Here is a 23,326-nt window from a genome sequence, read left to right on the forward strand (position 1 = left end):
GGAAATGCAGCAAAAACTGCGTATAATCTAACATTCCGTACAAGGAAGTTATGTAGTGTCCACACCAGAATTTTTTCCTCTTTTTTGGCCAAATTACAATCAGTTTCCGCCGTGAATTAGAAATAAAACTACGTACTTTTACGTACATACTATTACTTACGTACATACTATTACTAGGTGTTTTTTTAATGCCATCAATTACAACGGTGTTAAGAATGTAATTCAGAGAGCACAATAATGTACGAAATTCCTCTGTGAGAACATCATTTAATATCTATTCAGAGCCATAAGATGATTTTACTTTTATGTTAAAATAATTTGAATTTCTATATTTTATGATTTTACTTCTGAAATCAAAATTTTATTGCAAATCAATGTTTAAAATATATAAAACTAATTTATCATTAGAATTTTTTAAGTTTAAAGAAAATACATTAATTCTGTTTCAAAGCACGATTTGAAATAGACTTTTTCTTAGAATACCTTAGAACTTATACATGCGAAGCTATTTTATGTACAATCTCTTTCTTTTTTACGCGACAAACATACTGGGCGTTTTTATATGATTGTATTTGGAATTATATGGTAGAAACAAAAAATAAACACTGTGCCCAATGTTTCAGCAAATCTTACTGTGACACAAGTTTTTCTTTTCCCTTGGGTGCCATCGAGTTTCTGAACGGCAGTTTGTGAAGAAATTTCAATTAAATGCATTAAAGATAATCGATAGATTCTAGATTTATGAAAATGAAATTTCGGACCATCTACAATATATCGATTTTCTTAACGGTAACTGTCCATTGTTGCATGCATCGAAATATGACGATGTTATATTATTCTCCAAATTCTACTACGCGGAAGAATACAATCTTATAAACTTTAATTATGATGAAGCATCCAGAGAATTTGCAAACTGCGTACAGGATGTATTAAAATTTCATTTCCTGTTTTGGTGGATTGGAAGAAACAGACACGTTCCCAGGTTCCAAAGGCGTCTGGAAGGCACTCCTCTGGAATCTCCCTTACGGTCAACTGAAAGCACTGATGATGGCACTATGTTGCTGATTTACAGCGGAAAGAACAAAGCCTTGTCCAGCGGAAAACACTGATGACGACGCTAATCCTTGCTGACTTACAGTGAAAGAAAAAAATGTTGATAAATAGTTAATGCCATATCATCCCATTCAATACAGAGCGTTGATGCCAAGTCTACCTTGGAATGACAGTATTATGACATGCGAATTGATATAGCATACAAGCTTGCAATCAGAAACAGGAAACAGCAAATATCAAATAGGAAACAGCAAACAATTCAAATAGGAATCAGCAAATCCACTCACAAATAGGAAACAGCAAACAATTCAAATGGGAATCAACAAATCCAATCACAAATAGGAAACAGCAAATCCAATCACAAATAGGAAACAGCAAACAATCCAAATAGGAATCACCAAATCCAATCACAAATAGGAAACAGCAAAAAACTGAAAACAGATGAAGTTCGAGATGGAGCATTTGCCTTTTTACCGTAAGATATTCGCATTTCAATAAATAAATGGATTGTGAGATCGAACCAAGTGATTATTACAAGAAAATATTGAAAGTATTAAGCTAAAGTTAAATTTTTTGAATTCAATCTTAACAGAGAAGCCAAGAGTATGTACCGAAGTCCTCAGCTGCAAAGAATTCCCTGCACTTTTAATCGAGAACTATCTATAAAAATATTGGTAGTTTATAACAAAAATAAACTTAGTTTAAAATACACAGTCGTATGATTGAAGCTGGCTAAATCGTTCAAGATTATTTTCTTCTTTTGTTTTCAAGACATGGTTCTTTATTTACGAGTGCACTTACCATATCATTCTGTTATCTGATTGGACAGCAGCAGGCCTCCCACTCAGCGAACAGAGATAAAATTCAGCTCTGCTTGGTTTTTATTTTCCTCGATCTAAGCCAGGGGTTTAACCTGAAAAAAAAAAAAAAAAAAGGGTATAAAAGATAAGAAGAAAATATCAGATCTTAAAAAATCTTTCAAAAGATTAATATGCATGTGCAACCTAACATCGATAGCAAGTCGATGCATGACGCATTCTTGTTTGCTATAGGATCTCAATTAAAAGGGAATGAGATCCTATCAAACACCTCCAAATCCCCTCCCCCTGCATTTAGCCAGTCGTTGCCCTTTATTCAACTGAAAATTGAAACGAGAGATAAAAACCATTTTCTTCAATATGCCGCAAATTTGCTTCCGTGTTCTCATCAGTTAAAGAAAGCTTAAAATATAAACAAACATTCGACGTCATTAACCGCCAATTGTGGGCTTCAGGACCTAATATCGAGATGAAAAGTTCTTACCGCCAAGATGGTATACCGTGATACGATGCCTCCAAGATCCCCCCCCCCCAAAAAATGCCTAATCTAACTACATGTCTGGTACGAGATAAGCGACTTATCCATGCACGCACAGAAGTCACTCTTCGTGGTTTTGACTAATCATGAATGATCACGGATACGATCGCATGTTTCTTACATTTAGGCTTCTTTTAAATAAGCTCTTAAATCATTTCTCAAGTCAGTGGTCTCAAACAGAAATTACACTCTGGCCGAATGTTCGATTTCAAATAGTTGACCGGCCAGACCTTTTTTCCGGATTTTTGTTTAATAATGTGGAAATTTTTATCAGCAAAATAAAAAGTATTTTAACTAAACTTCTAAAATTCGTTTACTAAATACAACTTACTTTTAATTAAATTAAAAATAAAATAAAATCTGAAAACACACGTTTCGACAGCATTTGGGATAAAAATATTTAAAAACATCATATCTTTTGAATTTCCGATAGACAGTCTCGCGCACTGGAGTTTTTTTTTTTTTTTTTTTTTTTTTTTTCGGGGGGGGGGTTTCTTTTCATGTATAGTGTTGCCACTGTTCACTTTGAAACCGTTGAGTTTGTTAATAAAATATTTGTTACAGTTCTATAAAATATGAAATAGACAATACAGCAAATATTCCAAATTCGAATTTCCAGGTGCCCATACAAGGGTGGTGGACTATGTTATTCAAAATTTGACGGCTCTAGGTACCGTTGTTTTTTCCCAGTGCGAGAAACATGCATACATTCATGCAGATTTCATTATTTAAGTTATTTTAATATAGTGATTGAGTGATTTTATAATATAGTAAATTAGTGATTTTATAATATAGTGAATTAGTGATTTAATGATACATAACATTTAAGTGATTCGACGCAAAATGCCGTTTCAAGACGAATAGCCCTTGTGGACTAATGCCTCTTTGGGCTAATTAAATTATGAAAACTTTTAAATTTTCAGAAAACTTTCCACGCGGGACGAAACTTGAAGATAAATAATTGCAAATATGTCTCTTTCGCTTGTTCACTGAACGTTTCTTCGGCATGGAAATGAAAATACATATACTTGTATGTAAATGATTACAATATTTTTACTTCTTGGTACAGCTTGACACTCGAGGGTGTTTCGATTCTGATAAAATTTGTAATTCTGAAACAAAATTACTAACCCTATAAAAACTAGCTGTAAATTAATATTTAGAAAACAATATTTTCATCGAAACGTCAATGAAATTTTATCGATTGCAAAACTCAAATCTCGACCCATTGCTTTTCCAGTAGCACTACCGCAAAAGGACATTAACGGACTTCTTCTTTTCTTTCTTTCTTTCTTTTTTTTTTTAATCCTCAAATCCTTTATTGAATGAAAGATTCTGAAATTAAGTACAATCAACAATGTTTGGTTTTGTACATTGCAAAACTCTTTTGCACATCGTACATCAGGGTCTCCAAACTACGGCCCGAGGCGCGAATCTGGCAGCATTAATAATAAGGGTTTCTTTAAAATAATTTAATAAAATTTAAACTAACAAATAACATACACATTAACTATAACAGCCAATCTAGAAATGCGTTGCCTATCAACGCACGTCCTTTATTAAATATATATACTTTATACAACCGTTTCTAAATTAGCAATGAGTGAAATACAGTAACACTCTATATAAAAATCTCATGTACACACATATGACTTTCTCATACGTCCTATTAAATCACACACATTTTTTGCTACCCTTCAAATTCAGTTCTCACTTCGCGACAAGGCAAAAATACATGAAAACTCAAAACATCTTCAAATAAAACAAGACTTTAAAATGTAAAAAAATCGCGGCTTCGTTCGGCTTAGCAGCACTTAAACAACTTTTAAAGTGTTGATAATTCTACAACTAATTGCATGCAGATTAACTAAAGTCATCAAAACTTTAACCGGAATGCAAGAACATAATTCAGTGACTTTTAAAGCAAAAAATGCATAAATTACCAATATATAAGACTAAAAAAACTGAGCTCACCGAGCCGGATAACATAGTGGATATACATTTACGTTTAACGCAGCCGATTGGAACCAAAAAGGGAGGTGCATAACTACGCTTTAGATGAAACTTTAGATTGCATGAAAGTATAAAAAAACAAGGTACATCGTAAGATGATAGCGTGTAGATCAAACCACAAAAATCTCACTGCCTCGTTCAGAAACGTGTTTGCTGTTCATCATAATTGCATCGCCGTGCCATGATGAATTAACTGGATCCTGGCCCTAGAAGCTTCGTGAAAGAGCCAAAATGGCCTCGCTGACTAAAATTTTTAGAGACCCCTGTCGTAGATCATTTCCTTTTTAAAGCAAATTTAGTCACTGAGGCCATTGCTTACATAGGGTAATTAAAAAATATCTGTCAAAAATGCAAAGGCAGGTAGAAGGGTATGAAATAAGCACATTTTGTAATAGAATGTGTATGCAGAAATAAAGCGTGAACGGGGTACAGGGAATGAGAGACCGATAAAAGCATTCTGCTGGACTAATTATTATTACTATAATTATACATATTGGTGCTTTCTACCGGTTCGTGGATTTGGAGTGTTTGGTGACAACACTGGATGAAGAGTGAGTGAGTGAGTGAGTGAGAGATTATGGCGCAAAACCAAAGTTGATTATAGTGCGCCAAACGCGAGATAGGGTGAGTACAATTTATGAAATTAAAAATACAATAAATAAAAACAAGTAGACAAATGTATCAAATCCAGAGGATGAAGTCATATAAAAACAAGTTAAAACCACACATTTAAAATTCAAGACACAATCTTCAAAACAAATTACATTAGGTGATAAAAGCCAGTCTCTTTTAAATAATAAAATAAATTACAATTCACCTCCCTTCCGATTAAACAGTCGAGAGGCATGTCACAGCTATTAAAATACTTCTGACGAAGATTATTAAAATATGGACACTCAATTAAAATATGACGGACAGATAGACAAACATTACAATTTGAACAGACAGGCTCATTTTCTGCTTTTAAAAGGTAGCCATGTGTCACTCTTGTGTGACCAATTCTGAGGCGAGTCAAAAGAACTTCTTCTTTACGGTTTCCAGCAAAATCCCAATGCTCAATTCTAGGCTTTACATGTCTTAACTTGTTTTGACGCTGAACATCCCAAAATTGCTGCCATTTTTTTCGTATCTTCTTTTTCACAACACAACGGATGTCTCCAAAAGGGATGAGGCGACTGGACAGTTCAACAGCAGATTTGGCTGTGATATCTGCCAGCTCATTCCCTTTAATTCCCACATGACCGAGAACCCAGCAGTACAGGATTTCATATCCACGACTCGTTAGGTTTATATGTATCCTGAGAACATCCACTATTACTGGGTTTTGAGTGTTAGTAAAAGCTTCTAAAGATTTCAGTGCACTATAGGAGTCTGTATAAACTATAAACTTTTTGTGGCAGAGCCTAGAGATGTATAAAAGACAATAATATATTGCAGTTAATTCAGATGTTAAGACAGAGGAGGCATGGTGCAAGCGTCTGCCCTCCATGTGGTCTTCAATTACAAATGCCATCCCGACATGATCTTTTGACTTGGAACCATCTGTATAAACTGGAAGATAACTGCTATATTTGTGCCTGTGCTCAGCGAAGAGTTGTCTATAAATGATGTCATTGGTGCTTGCCTTGACGTGATGCTTGAAAACATCAAGAAGCTGAATCCGTGCATTTTCCCAAGGTGGGAATTCAAAATTCTGTACTGCTTGGGGGCGCATATCAGAGAGGGAAAGTTCCTCAGTGATAGGGCGAACTCTTAAAGGAAAGGTAGGAACACAGGATGGACGTGTTTCAAATAAAGTGTTACACACATCATCAAGTAGGTACAGTTTATTGGGATGTTCAGGTTGTGATAGAATATTAAAATATTGCAATATGGACAATTGCTCACGCCTCAGATAAAGTGATGGTTCGTTAGAGTCAACATACAGGCTCTGAACAGGAGAAGTTCTGAAAGCTCCTGAACAAATCCGCAGAGCTTGATGGTGAACAGGATCGAGTTTTAACAAAACTGATGACCGAGCGGATCCGTAAACAACTGAGCCATAGTCCAGTCTAGAGCGAACAAGGGCTCTGTAAATGCGAAGCATGGAGCAACGCTCTGCACCCCAGGAGGTGTTCGCCAACACTTTTAAAATATTTAGTGTTTTTAGACACTTCTTTCTCAGGTTTAAAACATGAGGAAGGAAAGTCAATTTCTGGTCGAACGTCACTCCTAAAAATTTTACTTCGGGCGCAACTGGAATAATTGAACCATTGAGATATAACTCAGGTTCAGGATGGAGACCTCGCTTCCTACAAAAGTGCACGCACACAGTTTTTTGTTTGGAAAAAGTAAATCCCTGTTTGTTTGACCATTCTTGGATCTTATTCAGAGCTATCTGCAACTGCCTCTCTACGTATCTCATGTCTGCCCCTCGACAGCTAATCTGCAGATCATCAACATATAGAGATCCCAAGATGGTGGAAGGAAGTTCTTTTAATACTGAGTTTATTTTTAAACTAAACAGGGTTACACTAAGCACACAGCCTTGAGGCACACCCTCTTCCTGTTCAAAAACATCTGACAAAACAGAGCCAATTCGTACTTGAAAAGTTCTAGATTTTAGGAAATTCTGAATGAAAATTGGTAGGTTGCCGCGCAAGCCACTCTCGTGAAGATCGCGAAGTATACCGTATCTCCATGCCTTATCATAAGCTTTCTCTATATCGAAGAAAATTGAGACAAGGTGATTTTTTCTTAAAAAAGCTTTTCGAATGGATGTCTCTAAGAGGAGCATGTTATCTACGGTTGTTCTCCCTTTTCGAAAACCGCTTTGATAAGGTGATATGATATTATATTTTTCCAAGAAGTAGACTAGGCGGCTGTTTACCATCTTTTCAAACAGTTTGCAGAGGCAACTCGTAAGGGCAATTGGCCGATAGTTGGAGGGATTCCTTGGATCTTTCCCTGGCTTAACAATAGGAATGACAACAGCTCTCCTCCATGCACTGGGAAAGGTACGCTCCTTCCACACCCTATTGTAAAGAGTGAGAAGGGCATTCAGTGACTTATAGGACAGATGCTTTAGCATTTCGTAATTCACGCCATCAAGACCCGGAGAAGACCTATGTGTCTGCAATAAAGCTCTCTTTAATTCCACCATAGTAAATGCTCTATTGTAAGGCTCAGATTTGGAAGAGTTGAATGCGATGGGATTTATTTCAGAGTGCTGCTTCATAGAGAGAAATGCAGGTGTATAGTTTCTGCTGGAAGAAACGGCAGCAAATGTCTCACCAATAGTATTCGCAATTTCTTCTATGGAGCTAATCACTCGGCCATCTTTTTCCAAAAAGGAAAGTGAGTGGTCTTTATACATGCCGCATGCTTTTCGAACTCTTTCCCAAACCCGCTTACTAGGCGTGGAGGATGTTATTGACGACACATATGAAATCCAGGAATCCCTCTGGCTCTGCCTTCTTACTTTTCGTGCATTTGCTTTGGCTCTTTTAAATGCTATGAGGTTTCGCAGAGTAGGATATCTACGGAAAATACCCCATGCTTTTTTCTGTTTTTTCAGTGCTTCATGACAGTCGCGATTCCACCACGGTTTCGAATATTTTAGTATTTTTCCTGATGTTCTAGGAATCGAAAGCATAGCTGCCTGAATAATAGTATTAGTAACAGCTTCCACAGCGTCATCGATATGCACATCTTCTACCATTTCCTCTGTGAGCTCTGCGGAGGAAGAGAAGAGTTCCCAGTCTGCCCTGTCCAGTATAAACCGAGGGAGTCTCGACATGGGGTTTGCTCCTCTTCGTGCAAGAGATACAAAAATGGGATAATGATCGCTGTTGTACAGGTCATTTCCGACACTAAAAGTGCAAAATGGCAACAGAGACGGTGAACAGATGGCAAGGTCGAGAGCATGGAATGTCCTTGAAGGCTCATGGAAGTAAGTATCCTGCCCATTATTCAGGAGACAAAGGCTATGATCTTCGATCATCTGCTCAATTTGTCTTCCTCGGCAATTTGTATCTTTACTACCCCAGAGCGGACTATGGCCGTTAAAATCTCCTATTATGATGAAAGGCTCAGGCAGCTGCTCTAGTAGACCATTTAAATCTTGCTGAACAATATGCTCATTTGGAGGCAAATACAGAGAAACGACTGTAACAACAATATCAAAATTTGTTTGAGTAGCGACAACTTGGAGGGATGTCGTCAAAGAAAGCACATTTGAGGGATAATCCAGTGAGGTGAGGAGACCTACACCTCCACTGGCACGCTCACCTGCAAGGTTATCTTTCCTGACGAAGGAAAACCTCCGAAGTTTTGCCTGTTGTTCTGGTTTTAGATTTGTTTCCTGTACTGCGAAGCATACAGGACGATAAGCATTAATTATGGCTTTGATGTCGAGCAAATTTCGGTGGAAACCGCGACAGTTCCACGAGACGAGGGTGGCCATTATGTCTGGTTTTTGTTCTTTCTGTGCTCTTGTTTGGTTTTTCGTGGAAGTAGATGCCTGGGAAATTCTAGACCCTCCTCTATTTCCATAGTGTCTGAATCCGCAGATTCAGAAATCATTTCGTCAAAAGAGCTATTGCTGGAACTTCTATTTTTATTTGATACATTTTTAGTGGCAATTTTGGGTTTACTTTGAATGACTGTTTCTTTATTTTGTATTAAATGTGTTGACTTTTCTGTTTTCTTGGTGGATGTAGTCGGTTGGGTTTTATTTGGTTTAGTCTGCGTGCCTATTGATGTTTGGGTGGCAATGCTACGTGTTGTTTTAACTGCACTGGCATAAGATTTGTTTGATTGGAGCTGTGTGCTTTGAACTAGTTTTCTGGCTTCAGCATACGAGATGTTCCTGGTAACTTTAAGAGTCTGTACTTCTTTTTCGGATTTCCATTTTGGGCACAGGCGTGAAAATGCTGGGTGCTGACCCTTGCAATTTATACACGAAGGCGCAGCGGTACAATTTTCGGAATCGTGGCCAATCTGTGAGCATCGGGCGCATGTGAGGCTGCCACGACAAGTCATCTTAGAATGGCCGAAACGCTGGCACTGGAAACATCGCATAGGGTTAGGAATATAAGGTCTTACAGGAAGATTTAGATATCCGGCCTTAACATTCTTAGGCAGATCAGGCGTGTTGAAGGTAAGGATCACGTGTTTTGTATCGATCAACTTACCTTCCTTTCGCATCTTGATCCGCCTAGCACCACAGACATTTTGGTCAGCTAACTCGGAGACGAACTCTTCTTCTGAAACACACAGAAGGTCGATCTCCGAGATCACACCTCTACAAAAATTAAGTGTTTTGTGCGCTGACACAGTTATAGATATTTCTCCAAATTTGGTTTGTCCGGAAAGAGAAGCAGACTGGGTGGCCGACATGGTATCAATAAGCAGGTCTCCTGACCGGAGACGCTTTATGTACCTTGGCTCACCTATACATGAATGTATATATTTGTTTACCAGAAAAGGAGACATCTTTTGCAGTTCACCAGAAGGACTAGAGATAACAAGGAAGCGCGGACAATCAGTAGACTCTTTGGTATTTGCATCGGTTCGGATCTTCTTGGTACTGGATTTGTCAATGATTTCAGTACTTTTGTCATTTTCATCGGTACGGGTCTTCTTGTTAATTGATTTATCAACAATTTCAATATCTTGGTTGGTGTCTTTTGAGTCAGGTTTTTTTAGAATAAATAGAGAAGCCATAATTGAAAGAGAAAAAATTCGGGTCCGACGGCCCAGCCCACCACGGAGCCCAACAAGGGAACACAGATTCCTGTGTTAGGGCTAGCCGGACCTATACGCAAACTGAAGCCCCACAGTCGGCTTTCCCGAAAGCAGGTACTCCCGAGAGCTTGACCCCAAGCCACTGACACAAGGACTAGTGACCAGCCGATTGACACCCGTGAGGACGACTAAGGTGCCTCCCGTTTAGCTGAAGCAGAGGCCAAAGTAGTGTGTTGGGGACAGTACCTCGCCCCTCAACTACCAGGACCCTCCTTTCCAGCGACACGGGTCTCCACGCACGGCAAACACGTGGGCAGTTTTCTCGCCACTCGAGAACTAGAGACAAGGTCTGTTCCAGTCTCTCGTGACGAGCCCCAAACTCCGTAGAGAGAAACCACGAGGGAGAAGAGAAGGGAAAAAGTTCCAGCAAAGAGGAGAGGAGACGGAAAAGAGGATAGATCACTGGGGCTCCAGGATCGTGACACCCGTCTCACCAAGAAGATGATCCCCTGAAGGGCTAGGGTACCTCGGGATTGCCACACCCGTACTCACAAAAGTGAGCCCCCTGAGGGTACACTGGATGAAGAATCAGGACAAAATTTATTCGTCAGTATTGCAGAAGACAGCAGTACAGCCTTCAGGCTATCAGGCTATAACGGTGAAGACAGCTTCACGGCAAAACACTAAAGTGCAGCTCCCGACTCGATCGATCGCTCTCGGAACACAACACTAAAGATAAAACTAGACGATACACTTGGTACACTACTACTCCGCGTACAGGCAGTGTTTATATAGTTTTGGGCCGGCCTTCGAGAACATTCTGGGCCAAACCGGTAAGAATTCGTTCCAGAATGTTCTCCATCCGTCTAAGGCATATCGCTAATTTTGTCGCCAAATGGACGATTCTGTGCCAAATATAGCAACCCTGCTTTCTTTTGCCGTTTTCTAACAACCCTAAACCCGCCTTGCGGGAAAGCTATTTACCGCAGCTGGGCTTTCGTAGCAATATTATTCACCGTTTTGCAAATAGTTCCTGAGGAGAAGAATCATTTCGAAAGAACAATTTTATTCGTTAACTTTGTAACGAATTATCTTATTCCCTCATGCGCCCTCTCGCGGTTTAAATGATTAGCGCATTTAAGTATCTAGTGGACGATCCATGGTTCGAATTCCGGAGAGGGTACTTCAAGCGGTATCTAAAAGTTGAATTTCGAACAGATCTATTCCTCCATGAATCCGGAGCTCGCCAATATGTAATTTGTCCATGGAGCTACGGACGAAAACGCAGCAGCTACTCAAAAGTGTGTTCGAGAATCGTTTTCTGTACCTCCTTTGTGCAGTTGCATTTTACACTCCGTTGTATAATAACTGGCACAGATGTGATATATTTATAGATGTGGTATAATAACTGGTTTAAGTCGAGCTTTATTGTTAGGTAACCAGAGCTTGCTACGTCACAAAAGTTGGGTATAAAATTCTTATGCCAACTTGGTATAAGAGTGGACCAATCAGAGCAAACGCGTGAAACCTATTGAGCGGGAAAGCTGTAGACACATCTACGCATGCCTAAATTTAATTTCTCTAATTGGCTACGGTTTAAACCCTGCTTCGCAAATGTGAACAGAACTCTCGCATTTTATATGACCATGTAACATTTATACCACTGTCTGAACGGAGCCTTAGTCGCAGCCACATATATAAAATATAGGTCAGTGAGTTTTACGTTCGTGTTGAAATGCATACATAAAAATGTTAGCGATTTTATCCGCTCAGCTGGTGGTGGTCTTGAGTGTGGAATAAAACTGATTATCGCATAGATATCGCCGTACAAGCAAAGGTAAATTAATTGAGCATTTTTGAAATACATGTAAAAAGGAACTTGTAAATTTTCCTCTAATGTTAGAGAAACAAAATTTGTATTAGTTACACAGTGTTTTTGTTGTTTTTGTAAGGAATTAAAAAAATGTTTCAGGGAATTATGAATAATCCTCAATTACGTGACTTTTTGAAGCTATACTTCTAAATTTTCTTCTAATATCAGAGAAACAAAATTTGGTATTAGTTAAACAGTGTTTTTATCGTTTTTGTTAGGAATTTAAAAAATGTTTTACGGAATTATGAATAATCCTGAATTAAGTGACGTTTTGAAGGCATAGATGTCATAAAAATGCATTTTGAAGTGTTTTTAAAGATAATATGTGTGTGTGGGAGGGGTGAACTAAAACTTTTACTATGTTACTGACAATGGCAAAAGGCATTTTCCTATAATTTAAAACCTTTTAACAAATGCACAGAATAAAAATCTGATGTGTACACCACATGACTTCCTTGTACGGAATATTAAATTATTCTCCTTTTTTCTTGCATTTCATTTAAACTTATTGGATTGAATTAAATCTACTTCGCCGACAGCGCATAAACCACAATAGAATAAATGCATTCTTTAAACTTCACTCTATTTGTTTACCATAGCGACACTCTGGCGCTAGGTTCACTTAACAGTATTATATTTCGTTCGTATTAAAACTCAGAATGCACAAAATTTATATCATTTCAAAAATTATGTAATCGTTGCCACTTGTTCTATTCAAATACTATAATACCATTAGAACGATGTATAAAAGAAAATAAGCAAACAAAACAAAAAAGAAACAGTTTTTCACAGACGATTGAGTATTTCTTATTCAATGAATTCAGTTCTCACTTCGCGACAAGGCAAAAATACATAAAAACTCAAAATACCTATATTAAAAATTACGAAATAAATCTTAAACACTTATTTCCTCGAAAAAATTACAGAAAGGATTAAGCATGATTTAATTGGCAATAATAAAGGAAGGCGTTATCTTTATTGTTGCGAAGCTACGTTTCTCTAGATTGGCAACAAATTCACTAGTCTGCTGTTTCAAATGTAAATAATCAATGGCCGCCATAAAAAAAAATTTAAAAAAAAAAAAAGTCTTAGCGCACTTAAACAACTTTAAAATTGTCGATAATTCTAAAAATATTGAATACAGATTTACTAAAGGCATAAAAACCTTAACCGGAAGATAAGAGCAACATAATTCAATCATTTTTAAGGCAAAAAATGTGCAATTTACAAACATATAAGAGCAAAGAAACTGAGATCACTAAGCCGGGTAACAGAGTGGATATATATATAAATATATTTATATACATTTTGGCGCGGCCGATTGCAACCAAAATATGCGGAGCACATCTACATGTTATAGCAGTCCTCTATACAAAATGTCAACGTTCTGGGGCTACTCGTTTTTGAGTTATGTGAGCTACGAACGTATGTTCGTTCAGACGCCACGAATAATTCTCTTCAGAATTCATTTGAAAGCAGTTTTATAATTTTTTTGGAGGAAAAGAGTCTTTTATTCTGTCCTTACGTACAGATATCACGCAAAAACATCGTTCAATTGCATTCGATAGCGGTCAGAATGGATATTTTCGTTGAAATATGCTGCCTGAAACTTTTCGCGATTACAATACTTCCTTTTTACTTCGTACAAGGAAGTAAAAAACGTCTACAAATTATTAGTAACCCTGACTGATAATCCTAATTTCCATAGTCAGAAATAAAACGTCAGACAGTGCCCCCTTCGACATATTAAATATTCCAAATATTCTTCCGTACTCAATAATTTTAATTTTTGAAGAAAATTTGTTTGAATTCTATTAATCCCTCATCACTCAATAAATGAATGGTACTGCTGAGCCGCATATGCTGTCAAATACCACAGATGCATTAATTATAAAATAGCGATTAGACTCTTGTAATTAATGAAGCACCGTAGTTAAATTAGAATTCAATAAATAATGGGAAAAGAATATTATTAATGAAAGTTCCTTTTGAATTGAGGAACTTTAGGCAATAAAATAAAAGCAAAAGTAAAATTGGAATAAATTTTTGATATTGTACATCTTAACAGCTAAGCAGCGATAACTTCAGAAGAAATACGTTCATAGCGTCACGTGCGTACGGGCTAGTAAGAGATAGAATGCACAATTCCGATTAATAAAATGTATTCTTATCAAAAGAAGTATATCATAACTCTGGAATTTTCCTCAGAGGTATCCGTACAAGTGTTCACAATAACACGCAATATAATCAGTAGTTACACTTTAAACTCATAGAAACGTTAAAATATAACGCATCGCAAAGTGTATCGAAAGAGAAAGCTAACTCCGATTTATATCAGTTTACACGGAACTACAACTCGTAAAAACAGTACCTAAGCAACTGAAGTGAGATGCTCTCCGGCCTTTTATAATTTTCAACCGGTCGCGAGAAATTTCTAGTACTTTCTGCTTCTCGAGATTTCTGGAAAGCAATAAGAGGATGTAATTACGGTTACAGTTACATTTATTCAATTTCAATGCAAAGTACCGAGATGTCCATTTACTCAATGTTAAATGCACGTGCCCCTGTTTTCTTACTTTTCCGGCACAGCTCTCTCTTAAAATTTGTCTCGCGCTGCATGGCACGTGGAAAATATAAAAATTTTGATTATAATTCTACTAAAATAGCTGTCTAAACAGAAAATTCGTAACAATTATTTTTAAGATAGCTATTTATACTTACAACAGGTCTAAAACAAGAGGAGTTGGGATGAAAATCGCGGTGATGTTTTTTGTCAAATTTTCTTCTCGCTTAAATATTATTCTACGACAGAAAGAGAGAGGCAAAAGTCATTGAAAATTTAAGACATGCCATTTAGAAAATTCAAAAACGTATCGAGAGTGAATAGTTAAACGTCGAAAGACAAGCTAATTAGGACCATGCTGAAAATTCAAGAATTTTTTTGGTCCCCCTAATATTAATTACAATAAATCATCTGTTATCCATAACCCAAGTATCTAAAACTCCAGTTATTTTGGTTACTTTTTTTTTTCTTAATTTAATACTTGTATATTTTTAAGTGTTTTTGGCTGATTTGAATCCTACGAAACGATTAGGTAATACAATACATATTTTTAAGAAGTTATTAAAATTAAATGAATGCACACATCGCATATACTAGAGTAAACTGCTTGTCAGATATGCAGCTTATACATTTTAACATACAAGCAATTAAATGCTGAATAATACTTTATTATCCTTTTTTCATTCCATAAGTTATTCCTTAAACATAATAAGTTCTCTTTTATTTAAAACAGACTAAACAAATATGATAAACATTACATCATATTCTAAGCAAGGCAGTTTTATCTTACAGTACACAGACCAGTTGCAATCAGTTATCTTTAATGAATATTTTTCCTTCCCCTCTGTGTTCTTTCTGGTTTACAGTACACAGACTAATTGTAACCAGTTATTTTCAGCCCAAGCGGACGTTAGTCCAGAAGGCTATTAGTTTCGAAACGGTATTTTGCGTTGAATCACTAAAACCCTTGTACCACTTTTCAATTTGTTGCCACCCAATATTAGAGCCCTGTATTATATTGAAATAAATTAAATAATGAAGAATCTGCATGAAGCTTATATATTTTTCACGTGAAAAAACAACTATACCTAGAGCCATCAAATTCTGAATAACGTATTCCTCCACCCGAATATGAACACCTGGAAGCCCGAATTTGGAATTTCGAACTAGTTTTATTGTCTATTTCATATTTTGTAAAACTTTGACGAATTTTTGATTAACAAATTCAACGATTTCAAAGCGAGCAATGGCAACACTATACGGAAGACCAAATAAATAAATAAATAAATAAATTGTCTCCAGCGCGCGAAACTGTCTAAGGGGAGGGACTATATCTCAGGCGAGACTGTCGGTAAATCTTAAAGATGTGTTGTTTTCAAATATTTTTAGCCTAAAGGGGCGTCTGCCCAAATGCTATCGAAACGTGTAAATGAAAAAAATGCCCCTTTGACCGTAATATAAAATATCAAAGATTTAAGATATTTTTATTAATCTTTTTCTTCCTTTTGTGTCTGAGGACCTCACCAGTTTGTTTTGCGCGTGGAAAGGAATAATATTTTTTTTTTTTTTTTTTTGTTACTATTACTGCATTTTTAACAGTTACTATAGATACAATAAACAAAGAATAAAACGTCTCCGCTTGCATTGCTTACAAGCCGCTTTACATAAAGCCTACAGAAAAGATACCATAAGCCAGATACCAGTTAGTAATGATAGTTAAACACAGTACCAGTTAAGTAATGATAGTTAAAATTCTATTACATTAACAATAAATAAGCTGGAAAAAAAAAAAAAAAAAAAAACGAGAGCTATTAACCTATTGATGGTCAACAAGGAGGTCAGCTCGCATTACAGTTACGCACCGCAATCGGCACAAACGAATCAACTCGCATTACAAATTTACCACTGACGAGTACCGAGCATATTTGGGAAGAAAGATTTCCTTAATCTGGCAACGCCCGAAAGATTACGAAAATCATATATACACACACACATTAAAACAAATAAAATAAACGGAAATAAAATAAAAGCTTTCAGACTTTATATTAAGCCGAAATGGGAGCTTTTTTCATTTATACATACATACACGCTTCGAGACCATTTGGAGCTAAAAATACGTAAAACCAGCATATCTTTAGAATTGCTTATTCTCATATGTTGGTAAATTGGACATTTCCTGCTATAAAAATGATTGAATTATATTGTTCTCATCTGCCGGTCATGGATTTTATGTTTTTAGTTAATCTGCATGCAATAGTTGTAGAACCGTCAAAAATTTAAGTTGTTTAAGTGCGGCTAACCTTTTTTTTCACCATAGCAGCCATATCTGTTTACATTTGAAACTTAGCAGAATAGTGAATTAAGTCTTTCTGCCTCTTGAGTGTCTTTTTTTTTTTACGAGTGGGGCAAAAAAACGAAACTTTTAGTTCTGTGCACCGAAAAAATCTGCTTTCTTACCTGCTGGTAGGCCCACCAGCGGCCGAGCGGTAAAGTCGGTGAACACTGGTAGTTCGGTCCGAGGTTCGAATCCCGCGAACGGGCTGGCTGCATGGGTGTTTTCGTGGTTTTCCCCATGTGTAACGTGTATACGAGCCAGTTGTCCTTAGAAAGTCCTCCACGAAGGCATCCCTCCCCTTAGGCAGATAGCCCTAGTGTGCTTTGCCGTAATTAAATACATCAACATCTTACCTGCTGGCCGAATTGCTTGTTTTTGCGTAGAAACTGCAATTTTAACTGTAAAAATTGCGTTTTTAATTGTTTTAACTGCATTTGAGTTTTATGTTTTTCTACACCTTTCCATTATTAATGAAAATATTTTGAGCTTTTATGTATTTTTAGCCTAGCCGCGAAGCGAGAGCTGGATAAATTGAATGAGAAATACATTTCTAGTGAGATTCGAGAAAATAAGTTTAAACGAAATGAAAAAAAAAAAAAAAAATGAGTATAATTTAAAATTTCGCACACGGAAGTCATGGCCTTTTTTAAAATCAGAAAAACCTCCATGAGATCCATACATCTATCTAAATGCTTGAAATAACAGATTGTCCGTGCAGTTCGTACTAGTGTTGTTCAAATGCATATAGCGACTCTCCGGATAATTTACATAAATCTGGTTTCGGCTGTCTTAGAAGCTAGCAGCACACGAGTTAATCCAAAATTATCACTCGGAGTTAACCATGAAACGACATTAAGGGCCATTATCATTAGTGGCATTAGCAACAAACGAAACCCAAAAGAGCTGAGCCAATTAATAAGCATAGAAGACTCAAGCTCGGTTTCACTTTCTTCCAGAATCTCCGTCTTGGATGTTTTCCTCCTCATTCTCTCAGAATTTCGATCTTATCCTTCCCAATTAATAAGAACCGACTGACTTAATGACGGTAGTTTTATTTTCAGACTCCCCAAAATACTATTTCCTTTCTCCTTTTCTTTATTCTGCGTGCGATGAGGACAGGGCTAATTGGTTGAGGAGTAGAGTGAGAGTTTTTCGGTATATTTAAGGCATGTTTAATTTAGCCCTGCTTCAGATATAATAAATGAATTCCGAATACTGATGCCTTGCATTCAAATGTTACGTTCACGCTTGCAGAACTGAAAAGAAAACTGTTCCAAGGGAAGTTTTGATCCGCAGTGAAACATTTAAAAGCGGAATCATTGGGTAATTACGTAAGTGCATACCAACGCTCAAATAAGCATCTGTAAGGGTTACAGGAAAGTAATTTTTGATGATTTATTCTACATATATTGTTTCAGAATTTCTATATAATATATACTAGCGGGCAAGCCAGCCAAGATGAGCGGGCTGCGGCCAAAGCAAAATTTGTAAATTCTATATGCACCTGAAAAGAAAATGCAAAAAAAAAAGCATTTCAATATGAATGAAATCAGGCTATTTATTTAAAACGCTGATATTAACGAAACATTTTCGACATCATGGACCTTATAAGATATAGACTAACCCAGTGGGCGGGGCGCCCGTCACCCACATATTCGCAAGAAAGAGTAGGGACGATCTGATTGGAAATCAAATAATTGTTTTTAATTATTAAATGTGATACATTGTATGAGATTATGAAAGTCACAGTTTTTGCAAATAAGACTTAATATATCTCTTTAAAGCACTTTTTACTGCATTTTTCGCATTCTTTTCACGCGTACAGTAAAAAATCTAAACACAAAATTTATGAATTTACTTTTGGGTACAAATAAAGTAAAATTAAATAAGAATAATAGTACATTAAGCTTTGAAACAAATAAAGCAAAATTAAAGAAGATTTGATATATATATTTAAATTTCATGAGCATTTTCAGACAGTGGTTTTTAAAATTATTATAACATTACAAGACGATCATTTATTTGATCATATATCATTCATTATTAACATAATAAGATGATTATTTATTTTAATAATTCATAAAATTCGAAGCATAAACTTTTCTTAGTGTAATGAAAATTAATAAAGAAAATCTGGAAGCACTTAGATTTTTATGATACGCTCAAAGGGACGTTTTATAACCCTTTGTGTGTTGCCTATATTTATTGAATATCGTGTTCTTCTCACATAAACCACACAAAATTCAATTCAACAGCAGTATCACAAAATATTTGAAAACAGCATATCTTAAGAATTTTCGCGCTGGAGATAAAAATGTTATTTTCCGTAGAGAGTTGCCGTTGCTCGCTTTGAACTCGTTGAGTTTCTTAATCAAAAATTCGTTAAAGTTTTACAAAATATGAAATGGATTAAAACAAACTCGGCTGTTCGGGTGGAGGATTACGTTATTCAAAATTTGATGGCTCTAGATACTGTCATTTTTCCCCAGTGCAAGTAATGTACATGTATTCATGTAGATTACCGCCCCTTTGAGCTAATAAATTAAATTCACATTAAATGCCTTTGGGCTAATAAATTAAATTCACATTAAATGAAAAAATTGTATGCAAAACTAGAATTAAATTAAAAAAAATAATCGCTATAAAATGATAGCAGAATGTATTATTACAGTTTATAATTTTAACATTACAATAAATGTATAAAAATTATTAAGTGTTTATCACTATGATGTATTGTGAAATATAATTGAAATAAAACTCGTTTATAAAGAAATATACTATAATATTCATCTATAATCTTAAAAAAGCAGCTCAACTTAGAATTTTAAGCAAAAACATTCAAAAATTCCTTTTTAGGTATTTTAGTATTTTTTACTTATTTACACCAATAAAAAGGATTAAAATTACAAGAGAAAATTCTTTGTTTAAAATTTTCTATTAGTTCAGATTTAAAATATTATTTTCTAAAAGAAGTCGTTTCAAATTTCCTTACAGCATACGAAAAGCTAAAAAAATATCCAGCCCTGAAAGCATGCAATAGCTTTATAATTATTTGGAACGCTAATTATGCTTGATAAATACGCTAAATTTTTAAAAATCAATCTCAGTTTCAAAAATAAAAATATATAAAAATTCTAATTTGTGAAATGAGGCGCTACAACCAACTTTTTCTTGACAATTATACACACGGCAATAGCCAACAGTTGTAAGTTTCTGCAAGTCGTCCCTACTCCTCCGTACGTGGTCAAGGTGACAGCCGGAATGCGTCAGAGGAGGGAAAATAGCCATTTGCGTTGGTCTATTTCTAATAAGGTCCATGTTCGACATACAATGACGTCACATGCAATCGCCTTGCTTTCTTCAACGTCAGAATATGACCTTCTATAATAATAATATATTTAATGTTTGGCAATGCTTTATTATTATTTCATATTTCATATTTAACATCTTTATACTATTTCATACGATTTGAAAGAGAGAGAAGTGGCAACACTTTTCAAAATAAAGCAGATTTTTATCTTCAGCGCGCCAGACTGTTGTTACTCAAAAATGACTGCAAAAAATTACAGTTTTTAATCAATATCTCGGCTGATTAAAGTCGTACGAAGATAAGATGAGATTGGTCGAAATGACTTCCCACGAATTTTTGCAATCCGGGAGTACCTCTCTCGAAACTCAACTCCTCGCCTTTACGGAAGAGATGATGCCACAAACAGACAGACAAACGCGCACAGATTTTAACAGTATAGATAAGGAATCTAAAAATCTAAAACGGAGTTAAAAATCCGCATTATGATTCCAAATATGCTCCAATTAAGTAAAATATGTGTTAAATTAAATCATCTATAATCGTTATTTGAAGACGATACACTATATTACTATTAAGTATAAAAAATATTCTTTTTTTAATTCAAAAATAATTAACTGGATCAATCAACATAGAGAAAATAAACGAATTCAATTGCTAACCTGGCCTCCTATAAAAGATAATAGGCAGTCACAATAGGATTTCTTTAAAAGGTTCCTGCCCCTCTCTTTTTAGCCCAAAGGGCAATTTGCCCAGAAGGGCTATTAATTTCGTTTTGGCATTTTACGTTGGTTGACTATAAACGGCGAATGACTTTAAGTTGTTGCTACCAAATATTACAACCCTGTGTTATATTTAAAGAAGTTATATAATGAAGACTCTGCATAAATGTATGTATGTTTCTCGCATTGTGATAAAACAACGCACCTAGAGCCATCCAATTTTGAATAACGTACGTCTCCACCCGAATATGGGCATCTGGAAGCCGGAATTCGTCTTATTACCTATTTCATAGTTTGAAAAGCATTTACGAGTTTTTGAGTAAGAAACTTAATGATTTCAAAGCTGGCGTAGGCTGTAGTTTTTTACAAAGTATTTGAATCTAAAAATGTATTTAAACATTATTAACCCAAAGCGGCGTTAGACGCACAGGGCTATTAGTCTCAAAACGGCATTTTGCGTCATTTCACTTTCTGCGTTGGTTCACTTTTCAGACTGTTGCCACCGAATATTATCGCCCTATGTTATATTTAAAGAAATTAAATAATAAAGAATTTGTATGAATGCATGAATGTTTCTCGCATTGTGGTAAAACAACGGTACTGTAATGTATTTTGCAGTAATTGACAAAACAGGCAATCTTCTTATTAGAACATAAATATTATTTATAGTTCAGGGAGATAGATAATTTGAAGAAATTCTTTAGTGGCAAAACTTTCATACTACTACTAGCTGGTAAAAACTTCAGAATTCTAATTTTAAAACAATTTGTCACGTTGCTGAGCAACGGTTACATAATACAAATATGGCGTTGCCACTTCAACAATAAATATAGTTATTTATTAAATAACAAGATATTACAGTACCTAGAGTCATCTAATTTTGAATAACGTAATCCTCCAACCGAACGTGGGCACTCGGAAGCCTGAATTTCGAATTTGTTTTAATATATATATTTCAGATTTTCTAAACATTTACCGATTATTCGGTTAACAGATTCAACGATTACAAAGCGAGCAATGGCAACACTGTGCGAAAAAAAAAAAAAAAAAAAAAAAAAAAAAAAAAAAAAAAAAAAAAAAAAAGCTTTGTCTTTAGCGCGTGAGATTGTATCGGAAATTCTAAAGACATGCTCGTTTTAAAATTATTTTCTAATATTGCTGTTGAACTTAATTTTATGGTTTAAGTGCGAAGAACATGATGATAAATAAAGGTAACACACAGAACATTAAAATAAAGGGTCTCTTTGGGCTTAATATAAAATCTGAAAACTTTGATTTTTTGGGGGGGGGGAATCTATTATAACTTGTTTAATACACACGTTAACTATGCATTCCTTTTGTTCGTTAACACGCATTCATACTTTCAGTCACTTCATAGAATAATACATGCATTCGAGTAAAAGCAAAAGGATGTCTTACTCTGATTATGCTAGATCAACTTGATTAAGGCATTGGAAACAATTGGAACTAAAATGGTCATAATGCTTTTCTGAAAAGTGACATTTTTATTATCCTTAGTTAACGTAACAATACAAATCACGAAGGAGTTTTAGCATATCACAATTTAGTCAAGCTGCCACTACTAATAACCAAATACCAAAATAACAATCTTGCGTAATTAAACGCTCTCCACCGCATAACACAGGATTCGTTCCGTATGATATTCCAGGATGCATGCTGGATTATTTCTGCTGCCATTCTCTCTACAGATCATCGTTGCCTAGAAAACTCGTCATTGTGCTCATCAAGAAATACTTTCCATGCACTACTGAAGACGTTCTCAGCGAGGCCACTGTCCAGATCAGTCAAGGAAAAAAAGCATTCAATTCCACTTCGTGTGTTTCAAGTTAAAAATTACTCTAGCAGGAAACAACAATGTCGACAGAGCATTTGAAAATCTGCCGGACTGTTGCAGTTCCTATCCAGTCACGATGTGTGGTTAATCTATTTATTTTTAACTAACACTTCATTTTAAGTTGGCACTTTCCTACGACTCTCTCTTCACCCACGCTTTTCATGCCAGACTGCAAATGAGACAGCAGGCGTTTATTCAGATCACGGTAGAATGAAGTGTTATTTAAGCAAGACTTTCGGAAGTTAGAACATGTCTGCCTATTCTAAACCACTCTGTGCCGTGATTATTAGCGATTTGATTGAGTGGCGTTGAGGGCTTCTAGCCATTCAGCTTTGTCTCGCCGGTTTTCTGCAAACCAGAGCCTTGCCTGCGCATTAAATTATCCTGTGATCCGTTAGGCTAATCTAACGCATTTTGAATTCGTTAAACGTTACGTATTTCTCTTTACAAGATATTTCTCCCGCCTCTTTGACATGCCTTCGTGGTGTGGTGGTCTGCATGCTCGGCGCGTATCAAGAGGTC

The 23,326-nt window shown here is 35.9% G+C and overlaps 1 protein-coding gene across 5 annotated transcripts in view; it reads right to left on the minus strand.

Moving 5' to 3' along the window:
- Positions 1-23,326, minus strand: part of LOC118202925 (zinc finger MIZ domain-containing protein 1-like) — a 1,176,934-nt gene that overhangs the window by 760,209 nt on the left and 393,399 nt on the right. For all 5 annotated transcript variants that reach the window (XM_085814453.1, XM_085814451.1, XM_085814450.1 and 2 more), the window contains one exon: positions 1,855-1,966. The gene's annotated coding sequence lies outside the window, so the exon portion shown is untranslated. The remainder of the gene's footprint in view (positions 1-1,854; positions 1,967-23,326) is intronic.

Source organism: Stegodyphus dumicola, chromosome 4, assembly GCF_044657685.1.
Source record: "Stegodyphus dumicola isolate Sdum_Otavi_A_Nest chromosome 4, ASM4465768v1".
NCBI classification, from domain to species: Eukaryota; Metazoa; Arthropoda; class Arachnida; order Araneae; family Eresidae; genus Stegodyphus; species Stegodyphus dumicola.